General features: G+C 41.3%; 2 long non-coding RNA genes across 5 annotated transcripts in view; one reads left to right on the top strand and one right to left on the bottom strand.

Moving 5' to 3' along the window:
• The window catches only part of LOC139041407 (uncharacterized), a 43,438-nt gene that overhangs the window by 16,528 nt on the left and 8,291 nt on the right, over nt 1–18,619 (top strand). For 2 of the 4 annotated variants that reach the window (XR_011496482.1, XR_011496483.1), the window contains exons 3-5: nt 7,924–8,003; nt 14,261–14,426; nt 16,585–16,658. This is a non-coding gene — a long non-coding RNA (uncharacterized lncRNA). The other 2 variants (XR_011496485.1, XR_011496484.1) reach the window with 2 other exon arrangements.
• On the bottom strand, nt 11,847–15,540 carry LOC139041408 (uncharacterized). The gene is made up of 3 exons (XR_011496486.1): nt 14,973–15,540; nt 13,214–13,341; nt 11,847–12,396 (listed from the first exon to the last, which is right to left on the bottom strand). It is a non-coding gene; the product is annotated as an uncharacterized lncRNA (long non-coding RNA).

Raw genomic sequence — 18,619 nt, forward strand, 5'->3', positions numbered from 1 at the left:
ATATTATTCACTGCTACAAAGGTCGTTCTTCTCTCTCCCCTCCCCATCTGTTTCTTGCTAATACAACTCTGGTTCTGTTTGTGAGGACAGTGTCCCTAGCTCCAGAAGTTGAATTATGATGAGTCTAAGCCAGTTATGGCGATTCTAGAAACTCAGTTCTTCAGTCACTTTGCACCCACAGGTGGCCATGTGCTCCTACTAAACATGAGGAAGTCAGTTGGGGCACACCTGGGAAAGATTCTCCTCTCTGATCAAATGAGAGCTCTTTTCATCCTCTTCTTTCCTGCTTTGAATCTCCAGATGTTTGGGAATATAATGTTTGGAGCTGCCGCAGAATTTGAGACCATGAGTTGACAAACTTAAGAAAGCAAGCCTTCACCTTGAGGATGGTAGAACAGAAAGATACAAAGAGCCTGAGTCTTTGATGATACTATTGAGCCTTTGGACCAAATCCTGGAAATATCTACTTTCAGACTTCCTGTTTTGTGAAAACACTTAAATATCTTTTTAGCTTAAGACTGTGCTTGTCAGGTGCTCTGTTCTTTTCAGCCAAAAGCATCCCTAATGGATATAGACCTAGGCGAATCTTTGGGTGAACTTTGACACCAAGGGACACCACACCTGAGTGAATTTATGTAGATTCACAGAGGTTCTCAAACCTCAGGGTGCATCAGAATCACCTGGTAAACTTGTTAAAGGGCAGGTTCCAGGGCTCCACGTTCAGAGATTCTGACGCAGGAAGTCTGGGTTGGGCAGAGGAAACTGGCTATGGCAGTCGTAGAGGAGAGTCACTCAACCTCCCTCCGAGAAAGAACTTGCTTTTCAGCTCTGAGGAGCACAATCAGCTGACAATCTCCAGTGGTTAACACCTGTAGGATCCACCTTAGTTTTTGAGCCAGAGTCACACTCTTCCCCACCAACCAGTGACGAAGTATGGTGGGGGCACAAGGGCGTGGGTATTCGGCCCAATGTGGGGCTCTACTGGGCAATCCTTGCTCTGCAACTCCGCATTAGGTTGGCTGAGACTCTGTCAGATCTGTGTAATGCTCTGGGTGCTCCCTACCCAATCCTGCTTCCTGCCCGCTTTCCTTTCTTTCACGGGTGTCAAATGAGCATTGGGGTGAGAAGCCTTTCCATGCCCAGTGCTGCTTCCTCGGCTTTCTGTCTTTCACAAGCATTGCTACCCAATAAACCCCTTGGATTCCTAATTCTATCTTAGGGTCTGATTCCCAGAGGACCCGACTAACACAATGACATTTTTAAAAAGCACCTAGGGATGATTGTGATGCAGGTGATTTGTGGTTAAACTTTGGGAAACGCTAGTGTAGAATTTGGGTTCTTTGTTCCTTACCCCAACTCAAGGGATGAAGAGAGATGTTGCCTATCAGACTCTGCCGCTGTGTCCCAGCCTGTGCCCTCCTTTTTATTCTTCTCTGGCCATACTTCATCTTTTTCCCACCAGTACATCTAGTATAAATATTTGGCAAACGAATCCAACTATAGTACTTGTGAGAAAACTTTGTGGTACAAACTATTTGCTATTGAATCATTTTACAAATTTGTACAAAATGGTACAAAATGATTATGTGCATGAGATCACCTTGTTCAGGTGTTGCAGTACCTGCGTGGAGCACTTGACAATGTCTTTGCTTGTCACTTCTGCACCTGGAAGTCCCATCAGGGCTCTGATCTTTTCAGTTGCAGTTTTCTTCTGGACAGTCTTCTTTCAATCTTTAGGATAACAGGGGCTGGATGAGGGAAGTAGACACCCAGTGGGAGCAAACACGTGGCAGAGGCCTACCACAAAGAGAAGTCCCAACTATGGCAAGTGCTACTTCACCATATTGCCTGGAACCAGCCTTACTTGCAGCTTACATTTCAGTGTCCAACTTTCAAAACTGAGTTTTACTAAAGTCAAATTTAGTTTTACTGAAAAAAATTGTTTTACTAAAATCTTTGGATTAGTGCTGAAAAACTGCAACTGACGATATAGCCTAAACTAGATTTTTTAAATGCTCATTTGAATAGAACCAAAAGAACAAATGGCCCCACTGCTATTCTTGATATGATTTCCATATTGTAAAGTGCCATTTTGTATAGTGATTCAACATTGAGTTTAGATGAATGAGTGCTAATTTTTCCAATTCTCATGGTGTAGACATCATGTGAAGGCAGCAATGACATGAATAGCACACATTCCTGTCTGTCATCACCACCCATTGGGTTGCCAAAGTCAGGAGTCCTTAACAGCTCCTTCTCATACATCTCTCACCTTGAAGTCCATGCTATGTTGTATCCAACCCACTTCCTAATGATGTCTCTAACCCATTCACTTTGTTCCACCTCTGCTGCTGCAATTCTTGTGGAAGATTGTCATCTCTCTTCTAGACTCCCTGGGGTTGTCACAACAGCCCCCTCCCACACTTGCTTCTTTCTAATCCATTCTCCACATGGCTGCCAGAGAGATCTTTTAAAATTACAAATCAGATCATGCCATTTCTTAACTTCAAGCCTTTCAATGACTCTGCCCTCAGAGTAAAAGCCAGGCTCCTTACTCAGCCTACAAGCCCTGGAGCAATCTGGTCCCTTCCCTCTGCAGCCTCATCTCCCTCCTCTTCCCCCTTGTTCACCACACTCCAGTCACTCTGGCATTCTTGCAGCTTTTTGAATGTCCCAAGTTTTTTCCTATCCCTGCTTGCAACTCTCTTCCATCTACTTCTCACCAGAGCTGTCACTCCCTCAGGAAAGCCATCCCTCACCGCCCCTGCCATCTATATTTGGCCTTTCCTAGGACCCTATACTGTTCCTTTGTAGAACTTGACCATGTGCCAGGCTCATAACACTTATTTAAAAATGAATAGACTTGATGTTATCATAGCTCAATCTTACTGTCACCAATTTTTCAATGGGAATTTCTCACCACTCTACCAGAAAATAAAAGCTTTGACCCTAGCTGTTAATAATTTCTATTTGACTAAATAAAACATTACATTCCTCTAGATTTTCTGGAACTAGAGATTAGGTAAACAAGAAGTTATCTTTATTGGTTCAAATATACAATATACTTTTATACAAATAATTTTGAAAAAATGTATAATCAGAATATGTTGGAAGGCTTTACAAACATAGCCTGTAACTATGCCCTCTAGGCTTAGATTCCCAACAAAGCAATAAAATCCCCAGTGGTTCTGATCCCCACTGAGACTTGTCACAGCTCTGCCGCAGCTCAGCCAGCTCTTTGTGAGCCCCGGCAGTGCGAAGGTCAGAGTCTACATTTCCACACGGCAGGGTTACGTCTAGATTCTGCGCCAAGCACACTTGTTACCGATCTGATTGTCCCTCTTCCAAGGCAGTGTTATCTCACCAGGGGGATAGGGGTGGGGACGGGGTTAGTGTGGGAGGTTGTTGGTATAAAGGGATGAGGAAAAGGAGTGAAGTGGTCCAAGACATTCAGGAAGATTGAACCAACTCTAATGGGGATCTCAGTCAGGATTTGGTCACAGACGCAGAATCACTAGGAGAGAGATATACAATAAGGGATTTATTTAGGGATATGAACTTTTGCAGTTTGGGGATTTGGTTATACCGTCTCTAAGGCTCTGTGTCTGGTTTAGAACCTGAAGTCTTCAGCAGGTAGTTGGGAAGGGAAGATGGACGGAAAGCAGCAGTTCTCAATCTGGGCCTATTTTGCCCCTCCCCCCACATATTTGGCAATGTCTGAAGACATTTTGAGTTGTCACAGCTGGAGTGGCATCCAGTGGGTAGAGGCCAGGGATGCCGCTAAACATCCTAGAATGTACAGGACAATTCCCCACAACAAAGAATTGTCTGACCCAAATGTCAATAGTACTAAGGTCCAGAAAGTCTGATGTAAAGTAAGGACTAAACTGGAACCCACAATTGTAACCCAGAGCCTATGAAGATGGATTAGAACCAACATCTCTTATCTCTTCCAACTTCACTAATGCAGGTGTCCTACAGCAGTAGCTGGTGCCTTTGTCACAGAGCTAACCATGCACTTGGTTCATGAGTCAGGGAAGCAGAAGAAGGATCCACAGGCAGGTGGAAAAGCTGCAGGCCCAGATGCTACTCTGTACCAACAAAGTGGGCAAGCGGAAAGCAACAACGTATGTGAGCTGCAGCAGTACCCGGTGCCCCTCCACCGACCACCCCTGCAACCCTCCAACTCTGCCCCCTGCACATAAAAGCAACATGGCCACTGCTTCCAAATCTTAGGCAAAATGCATCTTGTGGCCCATCTTAAACATATGGGGAAGAAAATTCTGGAAAAGATAGTTCAATATTGTCAAGTTGACACATTATATAGCCACCACAGGATATACATGGAAGAGTTATATATTTGTCAGGGTTCTCCAGAGAACTAGAACCAGTAGGATGTGTGGATAGATAGATAGATAGATAGATAGATAGGTAGATTTACTTATTTATTTATTATAAGGAATTGGCTTATGAGATTATGGAGGCTGACAAATCTCAGGAATTGCAGTCAGCAAGCTGGAGACCCAGGAGACCCAATGGTCTAGTTCCAGTCTGAGAGCCAGCAGGATGGAGACCTAAGAAAAGCTGATGTTTCAGTCTGAGTCTGAAAACAGGAAGAGAGCAATGTCCCAGCTCAAAGGCAGTCAGGCAGAAGAAATTTTCTCTTACTCAGTGTTTTTATTTTATTCAGGCCTTCAACTTATTGGACAAAGCCCACCCACATGAGGGAGGGCAATCCGCTATACTCAGTCTACCAACCAAATGTTCATCTCATCCAGAAACACACCAGCAGACATACCCACAATAAAGTTTGACCAATATCTGGGTATCCCATGGCCCAGTCAAGCTGACATATAAAACTAACCATCTCAAATTGCTTAAAGCATGTCCTAGCTGTGCATCAGTAAACACAAGAAGCTGGAATAAGGGGTCCCTCTCTTCAGACCTTCCAGAGAACATGGAGTTTGCTCTGTACCATGTATTGATTATTTTTCATTGCGTTTCCCTGCCGTCCAACTATTATCAGATCTGTTCTTATTCATTTTTGTATCCTCAGCTCCTAGCAAAGGGCTTGGCACCCCGTAGGTGCTCAGTTGATCCTGGTTAAAGGAATGCATGCTTCTAATGTGGAAAAACGCAAAGCAAAATGTAAATAATAATTTACTTCAGATAGATTTGGCCCACACAAAGAATTTTTGTTTTAGGAGTTGTTGTTCACCAGACTTTTAAAAAAGATTCTAGTTCTCCTATATTAATATCTTCTTAAACCTTCCCTGGGATACTCCTGAAATGACCTGCTAGGATGTTGCATTAAACTGAAAAACAAATTGGTCTTTTCTCTCTTTAGGAATAAAGTAAGATAGAAATAAGTTTCAAGAGCTAATACAGTAAGTGTATGCCAACTCTTCAAGATAATTTTTTTTACCTTCAAAGTATAACAATTAAGCCGAAAAATAATAAACCCTAAAGTCTGAAGCAGCACGAATCTATAAGAGGAAAAAGAGGCGCAAACAATAACCTCTATTTTCACTCTGACCATCACAGATATCACTACATCCAATTGAAGGCAGAAAGCTTATGGGTGTGAGCATGCCAAGACAAACAAAATCATCCCTCCCTGCTTCTTCTGAAGGAGAAAAATGAAACTCTTCTGAACTTCGCTGGTCACCAAGAAGAATCACTTTATCTCAAAGAGATTTTTAAAAATCATTATGTTAAATAGGTTAAGTAAAGGAGCAAAACTTCAATTTCTGTAAACTTCATTTTTCCATGTTATTAATAATTTCTGAAGTTATTGTGCACCTTAAAACCAGAAGGTCCTTTAGCAACTCTTGTTTCTGATTAGGCTCAGCCCAGGATTTGCTAGCTAGCACTTTTTAAAAAGAAATTGCTACCAGAGAAGAAATGTTCTCAAATCCAATTTCCACAAGAGCCAGGTAAGTGAACAGGAAGACACTATAATCTCCATTTAAAGGGTGTCTGTCATCAGAAGTACCCACTGTAACAGATGGAAGCCCTGACTGAATTGGCTTCAGAATCATGTGAGATGCCGCTGGTCTTAGGGAAAGAGTTCAAGATTTGGAGTCTGGAAATTTGGATTTAATTTCCGGCTTTGCCACTTACCAGCGACATGACCTTGAAAGGGGGAAGCAGGAGCGCTGTGGACAGAATTGTATCCCCACCCCCACCCCAAATTCATATATTGAAGCCCTAACCCCAATGTGATGATATTTGGAGATGGGACCTTTGGGAGATAATTAGATTTAGATAAATTGCAGGACATTTGGTCTTGTCCAAAATGTCCATAATATGTTTGGTCCAGGCTGAAAGGTCCTTGACATTTGGTCTTGTCCAAAACATCCATCACACATTTGGTCCATACCAAAATGTCCTTGATATCTGCTCATATTTGGTCCTGTCCAAAATGACCATGGAGACATTGAGTCGAGGCCAAAAGGTCCTTGATATTTGGTCCTATCCAAAGCCATTTGGCATGGACCAAATATGCTCATAGACATTTTAGACAGGACCAAGTGTCAAGGACCTTTTGGAGTGGACGAAATGTCTTACGGGCCAAATGTCTTATGGACGTTTCAGATAGGACCAAATCATTTAGATGAGGTCATGAAGGTGGGGCACTCATGATGGGGTTGTTGCCCTTATAAGAGATGCCAGAGAGCTTGCTCTAGCTCGCTTGTTCTAGCTTGCTTCCTCCCTTTTTCCCTGCTGCCCTTTCTCTCCCCACCCCTCCTTCTTTCTCCCTGCCACATGAGGACACAGCAAGAAGATGGCTATCTGCACGCCAGGAAGAGAGCCCCACCAGAAACCAACCATGCTTGCACTCTTATCTCAAACTTACAGCCTGCAGAACTGTGAGAAAATAAATTCCTGTTATTTAAGCCACCCAGCCCATGGTATTTTGTTATGATAGCCTGAGCTGACTAATACAGAGAGGCATTAAACTTCTCTGAGCTTCAGTTCCTATTTTGTAAAATGGAGATAATTATACCTAAGCCATAGGGCTATTGAGAGATTCAATGAAATAATATATGGTGATAGCTTTTAATAAGCTGCAAAGAATAGTACAAACGCGTGGTCTGGTTCCATGATTACTTATACAATAGTAATTAACTTCTGTAGAGAACTTCACAGTTTATAATACTTTTAAACACTTTTGTGTGATGGTTAAAACAACAGTATTAGCTATACAAGAGATAATATGCTCTTCTTGTTGATGAGGAGTTGGAAGCCACAACTAGAAAACTAGGTCTTCTGACACCAAATCCAGCAGTAGTCCCACTCTGCTCATAAAAGGAGCTCTGTTCAACTTTAACAAGACACCAGAAAGGTGTGATGAAGGTTCAGTCTGCAATACAGCCCCACACAAACATAAGAACTTTTCTCCCTAGCTATCGCCCACAGGTCTAAGGACTGCACCATCTCCTTGCATTCAGTGTTCACGTGGTCAGGTGGTATTGAGTTGTTTCTGGCACAAGCAAGAAGTGTGGGTACTCAGAATAAAAAAGAGGTGAGAGAAGATCCTTGAATGAGTATAACAGTTACAAGAAATCTGGAAATTTGGCAAGCAGAGCAGAATGAGAAGAGAGAAATGTAGAGGGTGGTTAATGATACAGGTTCTTGATTCTAATCTCAAGTTTGCCGTTTATGAACTATGTGCCATTGGGCAATTTAACTTAAACTGAACCTCGATTTCTTCATCTGAAAAACTGGGATAATAACAATACCTACATTATAGGGCTACTGTAAGAATTAGACGAGTTGATCCATGTAAAATGCTTAGGACAGCTTCTGGCTCATAAGAAGTGCTCAATTTGTGTGGCCTCATGAAGAAGTTGACAGTGGTAAGAAAAAGATGATGGCAAGGACAGAAACGACGATTCTTAGCCTTTTCCTGCCTTCTAGGGTGGGAGAAGCCTGTGGACACCTGAAGCCTGAGTATACTATCAGTGTTGGGGCCCTGGATTTGCTGGCTGGGGACACAGGTAAAGGGATCACATAATTTATGGCTTTTGAGTGCAAAAGGAGATGCAAAAAAAGAATTCATATTAGGTAATTTTGTAAAATATTTTTAACTGACAATTAGATTTTATTATATTAATGGACCTACAAGACAGTTCTGTTCAAAAATAAAATAATTTCCAAAAAATAAATATACCATATAATGTGTACATTAAAGTGAAATTTATAACTTCTTTATGTTGATTATCTGAGTTTTAAAATATAACCCAAATAGAACAATTATTCTTGATACATATTCATATACTTTAATCAGCTTCTTAGCTGTCTATCTTTAATAACATCATTGGTATTTTTCAAGGTAGTCTTACTGTATCGTAAAATAACCTTCAATCTTCTTTAAAGGTGCATGTTATGATTAATAATTTTGAAACTGTTGATGCCTTCAATGACTATTTTCTGTAGATCGTACTATTTTCAATTGAGAAAATATTCTTTCCATAGATGCTGAGGTACCTGGTAAACTCACAGTAAATTCTGCTGTATAGAAGATAGTCTCAAATCCAATTTTTAAATTTAAATATTTACATATTTCAGCTCAACTATTTTTACATATATTGTCTCTTTGTCTAATTTTTACATATATTGTCTTTCTGTCATTCATAATACCTTTCCTTCAACAAATAGTGTAAGATAAAACTCATGAAATAAATTATCTCTGTTATTGGTCACCATAAATACTGCAAAATACTGCCTTCTCAATTTCATTGTCTTCTAATAATGAATAAAAATTTATCTAATTAAAAAATGAGAGCTCAAAAGAAATGAGGAGAAGCTCCATCCAAAAAGACATCCCACTTTTTGGGAAAATTCTTACTGCCCCTCAGGTCTGAGCTTAACCCTCTTCCTCTGACCAGGCCACCACACTTTTCCTTCCTCCCAGACTGCTTACAGCCCCTTGTTATGTGCTTCCATTCCACCCTGGTAATAGTTTGTTTAATGTTTCTCCCCTAAAATTCCACAAGGTCAGGGACTATGTCTGTCTTGTTCACGGAAGTATCCAGCACAGGGCCCAACACATGGTAAGTCCTCAATAAATAATAATTGAATGAATGAAGGAACAACTCATTCTAAAAAGGAATACAAAATCAGATTCAATCTGTAAGAACCCAATAAGATCCCATGAGATTTGATTTAAACAATTTTTTTTTCCTAATAGTAACTTTACAGTAGAGAAGCATGGTAAACCTTCCTTGGCCATGTGATCAAAATTAACACCACACTAATAAGACAGATTGACATCATGTGCCCGCTGATAAGATGCATTGAGAAGAGCACTCATCACTTCAGTGGTATTCTTCCCAAAAAGCCATAACCTCAGTCTAATCATGAGAACACATCAGACAAGCCAAACCGAGGGCCATTCCACCAAATAACTGATGACTGGCCTGGGCTCTTCGAAAGTGTCAAGGTTATGAAAGACAAAGACTGAGCAACTGTCACAGATTGGAGAAGACCTCAGAGACGTAACCACTACATGCAATCTGGGATCTGGGATTGGCTTCTGGAACTGTGAAAAGGACACTGGTGGGGAAACTGGAAAAATGTGAATAATATCTGTAGATTATTTAACAATATTTACCAATGCTAATCTAGTTTCGATAACAGTACTGTGGCTACGTAACCTGTTAACATTAGGGGAAGCTGGGTGAAGGGTAAATGGGAACTCTGTACTATTTTGCAACTTTTCTCTAAGTCTAAATTTGTTTCAAAGGAGAAAGTAAAAGAAGTATTTTCCCGAATTATTTGTTCAAAGACCAAAAACAAATATTCTGCAAAAAGCTACCTTAAAACACCACATTTAAGGTGTTTTCTCTGGCCAGAGTACCTTGCATTGGTTAATTATTGCTGATTTATCAAGCCCATTCACTTCTGCCTGCTCGTCAAGGCCCCTTCCAGCCTGACCACACATGAGAACAGACCTTTCCCACTCCCTGAAGCAGGCTCTGGGGTTGTCAGCACAGTGTCACAACATTCCCTTCTCCTCATCTTTGCACTCAGCAGTTCTCCCAGTGGCCCAAGTCTTCCCCTCTACTGTTTCTGCCAAAGGCACGATCCTTTTCCATCTTTAACGTGGTTCAAAGATCACCTCTTGAAGGCCTTCTAGAATATGCCCTTCCCAGGGCTGATGATTCCATCCCCTCTCATGGCCTGGCCCTTGGAGGAACAAGTGCTCCTAGGCATGGCTTTGTCATGGTGCTGTTAAGTCTTATCTTGCTTGCATGCTGTGACCCCAGATAAACTGTCAGGGAACCCAGTGATGCCCATGACCCCCAAGGGTCTCTTCAGGCTCTATCATTGTAAGATACCTTCTAGTCTGTAATGAGGAGTTTATGAATGAGGAGTGTGAAGGTCCAGAGAGGTTGACTTGCCCAAGATCCTACACTATGTGAATGGTGGGGCATAGACAACCTGGCTCTCCCAAGTAGCTGTGTAATGCTAAGTACATGTCTCAGGGTCCCTTGGATGGGATAAGACGGGGACAGGCCAGCTCTAGATTATACAGGTTGCTGCAAGTCTAGACAAGGAGTTTGATTTTTAGCCTTGTAACAGTGAGGCACCATTAAGGATTACAAGCCTGGTTCAGCTCTGATCATGCCACTCTCTTACTCAAAATCCTTCAGGCTCCTACACAATAAACGCTAAAATTCTTAGGGTAGCATTCAAACATCCCCTCCCCAACCTGCTTTTGATTTACTTTTCCAACCTTATCTCTTATGTTTCCCTTTCATGTTATCCAGATTCAAGCCAAACCGTATGCTCACCCATATACTCACCACATACTCCAGCACCTGGCAAAGTGCCTGGCACACTGAATGAAAGAACCCCGATTTTCCTCCCAAGTCTTGGGCAATGATGTTCCCCTAACTGGAAAAATCAGTGAAGCCTTTCCTTTATCTCTTCATATACATTTCCACCTCATTTATTAAGGCCTAACTCAAATGTTTCCTTCTCCAAAAAGTCTGTTTTAACGAGAAGAATGGCAGAATGCCCACTTTTCTAATGATTCACACATCGCATCTCCTCCCAAAGATGCCAACTTCTGTAGGACAGGGTCCACGTCTATTCTGCCTCTGTTATAGGAGATGCTGTGGTGACCAAGCCAGCGGCCCTTTGCCAAGCCAGTGCACCCATGCCCCAACTTCTCTGAGGGTTGACTGCAAATGGCTCACAGATGCTCCCTTGTCCTGAGAATAGACCTTAGCTGGCAGGATCTCCCTTGTCTCTGGAAGTGATACCTCCAACCCCCATAGGGTTAGCCCACAACCAACGACTGACTGATACGAGGTGCAAAAAGCAGGCCCCCTTGCATCAATGGGGAATGACTGCAGAGCTGTTGATGCTCCAGAGACCCTGTGGGTCAGGCCAAGGCTAGGTTTTACCTGAGTCCACATCCTTGCTTTGCTTCTTCTGTTGCTTCATTGTGCTGCACACTCTCCCTTACATGTTTGTCCTGAAGTATATTCCCTCATTAAATCACTTTCACAAAAATTCCCATTTCAAGCTCTGCTTCTACGGAAACTGACCTAAAACATCTGTGAAGCCACCAACATCCAGCTAAAGATGGGCACTAACAGTTACTATGTGTCTGCAATGTGTCATGCATATTTCACATGCATTATCTCATTTAATCTTCTCAACAATCTATGCAGTAGGAATTATTATTATTACTATTATTATTATTATTATTTCTCTTGCAGAAAAGGTAATTGAGGCTTAGAGTTAAATAGCAAAGTCATGATTTAAACTCTCATCTGTTTTTTCCGCCACACCCAGCTGCCTCACTAAGATAACCTCAGCTATCAGAGGAACTCAATACACGCTCCTTGAACAAATGAGTGAGCCATAGTTACGCTTTTTCAACTCTATCTGTATGGTTTAGAGTTGGTTGTTGCTTTGTCCAACTTGAAGAAAGAAATTAGAGTCAGTACTGTGGTTCCTACCAATGATTACAGTCTTCATGGCAAATACAATACGTTAAACTGACCAAAGCAACGTAATGAATTGGAGTCAGAAAGAAAACGTGTTTTACCACACTAAGTCATGGTCATCTTTTGTAAGCGATTCCCTCCATTTTCTTCTGTACAGTTATTAAACAAACATCTTCAACCTCTAGCAACATTTTATAGTTCGTTAATTTCTTTATTTTCCACCTTTTCAAAATGCCAGATGGTTCTCATCACAGTGGAGGAAAAGATTAAACAACGTAGGCAGATAAGTCCAAAGACTCTCTTGTTTCCAAACAGATCTTGCAATATGGAGGAAACACAACTTTCTCTAATACGATGCAGGGAAAATACAAAAGTGCCATTCATGCCAGGCCTTCTTCTGTGAGGATCATCTCTTCTCATTATAACCCTTATTAAAAATAGAGTAACATACAGTAATGTCATGAGGGAGAGAGTTGCTTTTGCTCTCTTTAAACCAAAAAGGAATGGATTCTAAAACTGAATTGTGGTGATGATTGCCCAGCTCTATAAATGTACTAAAAGTCACTAAATTGTACATTTACAGAGAGTGAATTTTATGGTATATAAATTTTATTTCAATAAAGCTGTAGAAAAATAATAACCAGTAAGGCGGCGAGGTATGGATGAAACAAATTTAACAATATGTACATTGATAATTGTTGAAGCTGGGAAACCAGTAATGGGGTTTGTTATACTTTGCCTTCTGCTTTTATATATGTTAGAAATTTTTCATAATAAAGACTTTTAGGGACTGGCCCAGTGGCGCAGCAGTTAAGTGCTCACATTCTGCTTCTGCGGCCCAGGATTCGCCAGTTCGGATCCCGGGTGTGGACATGGCACCGCTTAGTAAGCTATGCTGTGGCAGGTGTCTCACATATAAAGTAGAGGAAGATGGGCATGTATGTTAGCTCAGGGCCAGTCTTCCCCCCTCCCCCCACCCGCCAAAAAAAAACTTTTAAAAAGGAATGGAGTAGAGTGAAGAGACGCTGCAGCTTTGGTCTTCCTCATGAAACCTTGCCAGTTGAGTGGGTATTTTGCCACCATTCCGCATTGTCCCATGTGAAAAATTATGATAATAATTGTGATGATAATGACAGTAGCTGCTATTGATTGAGTTCTGACTGTGTGTCAGGCACAGTGCTAGAGGCTTTGCAAGTGTCATATCTTTACAAGAGCCCTATGAGGTAGGTACTATTTTTACTCACATTTTACAGATGATGAAACTGAGGTTCAGAAAGCATAAGAAACTTGCTTAAGGCCACACGACACTCTGAAACTCTAGGGGAAGAAAACTATTTTTTTCCTTCTACTCTTCTAGGTTCTCAAGGGGTCTCTGTAAGAAAAGACAGATGAACAAAAGAAAAGCACTCAATTTTATAAGTTTTACGTGACATAGGAAACTTTACTTGACATAGGAACCTTCATAGGGAAATGAGGACTGGAAGTTAAACCTGAGCACTTTTATGCCAGGTTTGATGAAGAGTGCAAAGTCATGGAAAAATGTGATATGACAAAGGAGATGAGCTAAGTGTAGTAAGTTGGGGGAAACTTAGTAAGACCTGTTGGTTCAGATTCCTCTGGGAGTCCTTCTGTCTTGGAGATAAGGATGCGCCTTTCTTCCAGGTACAGGGAGGGCACATCTTCATATGAGGGTCTTATGACCTGCTTCAGGGGAAGGTCAAAGAGTTCTTCTTGCACTGCCCATTTCTCATATAACTTCAGCTTAAAATATTCAATATGCCAAGGCGCCATATTTTGGGGTAGCATGTCCTGAACCCCGTCAAAACCATGTGGTAAGTGCTATAGTAGAGAGAGAAAGATAATAAATGTGCTTTGAATCCACGGGGGAGGTGGCAGTTACTTCTGTCGAGGATGGCAGGGGTGGGAGTAGGGGATTTTAGAAGGACTTCACAAAAGGAGAGAAATTCAGGTTGGGTCTTGAGGAATGAGCAAAGGTTCATGTAGCAAGCAAACGAAGAGGGAGTGGAAGATTGCCGCAATCAGAGAGAACGTCAAGAATGATGTGCACGAGAAAGTGCACAGCACATTTGGGGCAGCCACAGGTGCCAGAGGTGAGGAACAGCTGAAACCATGGATGGGACACACAGGAAAAGCAAGTGGGGGTCGGGAGCCCACATTGGTCTGAGGAGGTGCTCTAGCCCAGAGGCACCAGGTCTGTGGGCCCAGGTCGAAAGCCTGCAGAAGAAGACTTGAAGTAACCCCCAGTGATTTCAGCCTGTCTTCTCTTTAAGGAGCTCCTGACATATCCCTCACATAAGGTTATCTGAGAATGACGGAGCAAGAATGAGAACTGGTCAACACGCATCAATTTCTCAACCCAGCACCGGCACACTCAGCAGTACTGTTCGGCGCAAAGAGCCTGAAATAAACACCCAGCTGCAACAGAAAAAAACACAGGTATTTTTTTTCAAGTAAACAGCCTTACTTCACCTCACCTGAACTCATGTTACATATTTCATTTTGTCCTGCTTGCCAGAAATTGATCCAGGAATGCAGGAATTTACTGATAAGATGTCTCAGTTGGAAGGAAAGCTGAACTGCACACTCTTTTGTCCTCCTTTATCATATTTTTTTTAAAACGTAAGGGCTATTTCTTAAGGGGAAATTCAACCTGGGTATGAATTCATGCCCAAAGGAGTGTGAAAAATGTTGAAGGTTAGAGTTTCTGCATAAAGCTTCAAAAATCAATATCTTAGCTTAGATTTTGGAGTCTAAAAATCATTATTTAGGCTGGAAGTTTTCAGTGCCTAATTTCTCACCTCCTTGAGCTAAAGGGAACCTGCGGTTTAAATCAGAGATTCTCATAAAAATACTCCATGTATATTTTTTACATGAATTTGAAGAAACTAGAAAATCCATAGTCAATCTACATATGTTAAAAAATTATTAATATTTCTAAATAAAACCATTTTGCCCTGCCCACAAGTAGAGAATTGCACTCACCTAGTGACCTGATTCCAAATTCTTTATTCCCAAGTGCACATGCCACAGTAAATGAACTCTGCTAATTAATCCTGGTGCTTTGTCTGAGAAGAGGTTTAGAATAATTAGAGGAACTAAAATTTGCCTCATGAGTGAATTCAGAGCAGACCACAGGAAGACACTTCTGTTTCCATTGCTGCTGCTCTAAAAATCTGTAGGCGGAAAAGTAAGTGGCTGAAGCGTCACTGTCTGAAGAACAGCTCAGGCGGCAGCCTTTCAAGCCTTGTCTCCCTGTGCTGAAATCCACCCAAAGGGTAAGCAAGACCACCCCAGCCACCAGCCATCAGCCAGGGCCCTTCGTTAGGTGTTAGCATTCCTGCTCGGCCAGACTAGTTCACAGAGCGAAAGCAGGAAGTTTTCATTACCCTCCCCCCTGTACTGTTCAAATAATTACTCTGGCCTCCAAAACATCCCGTAGATCATTAATCCGTTGTGGACATTGGACTTTTTCCCTGCCTTGAGGTGAAATGCCCTGTGGGATTCCAGTGGCAATGACAGAAGAGGGAATTCACCAAACTCCCCTTTACAGGCACTCACTGCCAAAAAGGTCTTGATTTCAAGTCCATAAACCTAAGGTAACTCTTTCCAAGTTCTCCGAAGCTGCCTGTGCCACTCAACTTGGGGGACTGCAGAGCCCCCTTTTGCCAATGGCTGTTCAGTAATGATGGAGTTTTGATGGCTAGTCAATGGGGGCAGAGCATAGCCATTCTCCATCTTGGAAAAAGTGGCCCCAAACAGGTTACTCTACAACCTACTGTCAAAAAGGCCAATTTTTCTTTAAAAAAAAAAAATCCAGCCCCTGTCATGACAGCCCATGTCATCCTAACCAGAATCTTAGAGTTTGAGATTTTAAAAAGCCCTTTAGAGATGATCTCATCTAAGCATGCCATCTTACAGATGAGGAAGCTGAGGCTCAGCAAGCCCATGTGACTTAAGGCTCTCCAACTCATTGGTATTCCCTGGACTGGAACAGAAATCTCTAGGTCCTCGTCCAGTCCTCCTGGGGTTCAAGGTAATACGCTGGTGAGAAACTATAGGGCTAACACAGCCCATTCTCCCAGAGCCACTTTCATGCAGTAGCAACTAATTAAAACATTATTTTTATACTAAAATATACATATTAACTTTTTTTAATTAAAACAAGTCTCTTGAAGAAAATTTCATATTTGTTTAGGGCTATTTTCCCAAGCCAACAACACTAAAGCTGTGCTATCAATATGGTAGCCACTAGCCACATGTGGCTATTGAGCATTTGAAATATGGCTGGTAGAAGTTGAGATATGCTGTAAGTGTAAAATACACACTGATTTCAAAGACTTAGCTCAAAAAAAGAATCAAATTTCTCAATAATTTTGTATGGTTACGTGTTGAAAGACAATATTGTAGATAAATTGGTTTAAATAAAATATATTTTCAAAATTAATTTCATCTGCTTCTTTTTTACTTTTTTAATGTTGCTATTAGTAAACTGGAAATTACATCTGGGGCTTGCATTCCACTTCTGTTGGATAGCTGCTGGACGCGAGAGGGTAGATGTTAGGGCCATTCAATAGCCAGGTTCTCTTCCTTCCAGGCGCAGTTGTATTGCAGACAGCTGCCCCCTTTGAAATGAGGCGTGCTCACGTCCTTTGCTGTCGCCAATGAAAGGTGAGTGGAAGAGACGTGTTCTTCTGGGCAGCGCACTTACTTGCTTAAGGACACTGCAATGCCCTCCAAGGAAATCGTGGACGTGAATGTGGAGACTGAACCACTGGCATGCTGACTGTGAGCTGAGGCTCCTGCTGACTCACCTTAGACGTGGAGTGTGAACTCCAAATAAATGTTCTTAAATAAGCAATTGAGGTTTGGGGATTGTTCGTTCCTGTAGCATCACCTAGCATATACTTAAGCATAGCTTTCTGGTATAAAGGTGTGCAGAGAACTATACCACAGCAGCATTTCCTGAACTTACTTAACCACAGCACATTTTTGAAAGTGTGATTTATTGACAGGATATTAATTAGAGCTCATGAGATATAATGCATACTTGGATTATATTAGTGAAGACAGCAAAAATAGATCACACAGATCAATTAATTGAGCCAAGGATCAAAATTTGATTTGCATGTCTTATTATTTTTAGATTAAAGCCAAAGATAAGTCATTTTTATGTTAAGAATGAACAAATCAAGATCATTTATTTTACTTTTTAAAATAAATTGTTTCACCAAAAATTTTTTATGAGAATATTTTTGTGACTTTTTAAAAATCGTGAGCCCACTTAATACCAGAAACAATGTTGCTGATCAAGGACAGCACATAGTCTTTTCTTAAATTTTGTCTTTACTACATTATAATCTGAAAAAAATCACATTTTCCAGAAAAAGAAGATGATGTGATCAGTGTCCTTTGCTACATTTGGGGACTATTGAGGCAGGCTTCTCCAAAATTCAATTGTTTCATCTTGAATAGCTTACTTCCTTTTTCAGAAAACAAAGTCTGTGATTTTCCATTTTTGCTTTGAAGCATTCACTTTCTGCTTATTTTAGATTGACACAGTTTGTGAGGTATCGAGACTCTGCTCTTTGTTTGAAACTTCTTCTTTCAACCTCAGATCCACAGAGAACAAGTTTATGTAGTATAATTATGTTTACATGCAATCAAAGCTAAATATTAATCCAAATTAATTTTTGTTTGTTTTAAGGAAGATCAGCCCTGAGCTAACTACTGCCAATCCTCCTCTTTTTGCCGTGGAAGACTGGCCCTGAGCTAACATCCGTGCCCATCTTTTTCTTCTTTATATGTGGGATGCTTGCCACAGCATGGCTTGCCAAGTGGTGCCATGTCCGCACCCGGGATCTGAACCAGTGAATCCTGGGCCACCGAAGCGGCGGAATGTGTGAACTTAACTGCTGCACCACTGAGCTGGCTCCCACCCTAATTAATTTTTTATTGAGATATATCACAACCTTTTAAAGTGGTTTTTAGTATATTTACAAGTCATCTAATCATCACCACTAATTTCAGAATATTTTTATCACCCCCGAAAGGACCCCAGTCCCATTAGCAGTCCCTCCCCACTTCCCTCTCTCCCCAGCTCCTGGTAACCACTAATCTACTTTCTGCCTCTATGGCTTTGCCTTTTCTGGACCTTTCTTTTAAGTGGGATTTATACAATATGTGGTCTTTTGTGTCTGACGACTTCACATAGCATAATGTTTTCAAGGTTCATCCATGCTGTAGCGTGAATCCATACTTCATTCCTTTTTATGGCTGAGTAGTATTCCACTGTATGGAGGATATATCACATTTTGTTTGTCTATTCATTAGTTGATGGACATTTGAGTTGTTTCTATTTTAGGCTATCATGAATAATACTGCTATGAGTATTCATGTACAAGCTTTTATGTGAAAATATGTTTCCAGTTCTCTTGGGTCAAATTAAAATTTTAAGACAAAAAATAATTTTTAAGGTAAAATTCATAACAGACTTGGGTAAATTCTGCCCTTGTAGCAAAGTGCAGATTAAACATCCTGCATCTGTGCATCAGGCATGAGGTAACTTCCTGGGGAACAGGGGCATGCTGGGAGATTTCTAGCTGGCCTTTTTTGGTCCCAGCTTGGTCCCA

The sequence above is a fragment of the Equus asinus genome, chromosome 21 (assembly GCF_041296235.1).
Source record: "Equus asinus isolate D_3611 breed Donkey chromosome 21, EquAss-T2T_v2, whole genome shotgun sequence".
Classification (NCBI taxonomy): Eukaryota; Metazoa; Chordata; class Mammalia; order Perissodactyla; family Equidae; genus Equus; species Equus asinus.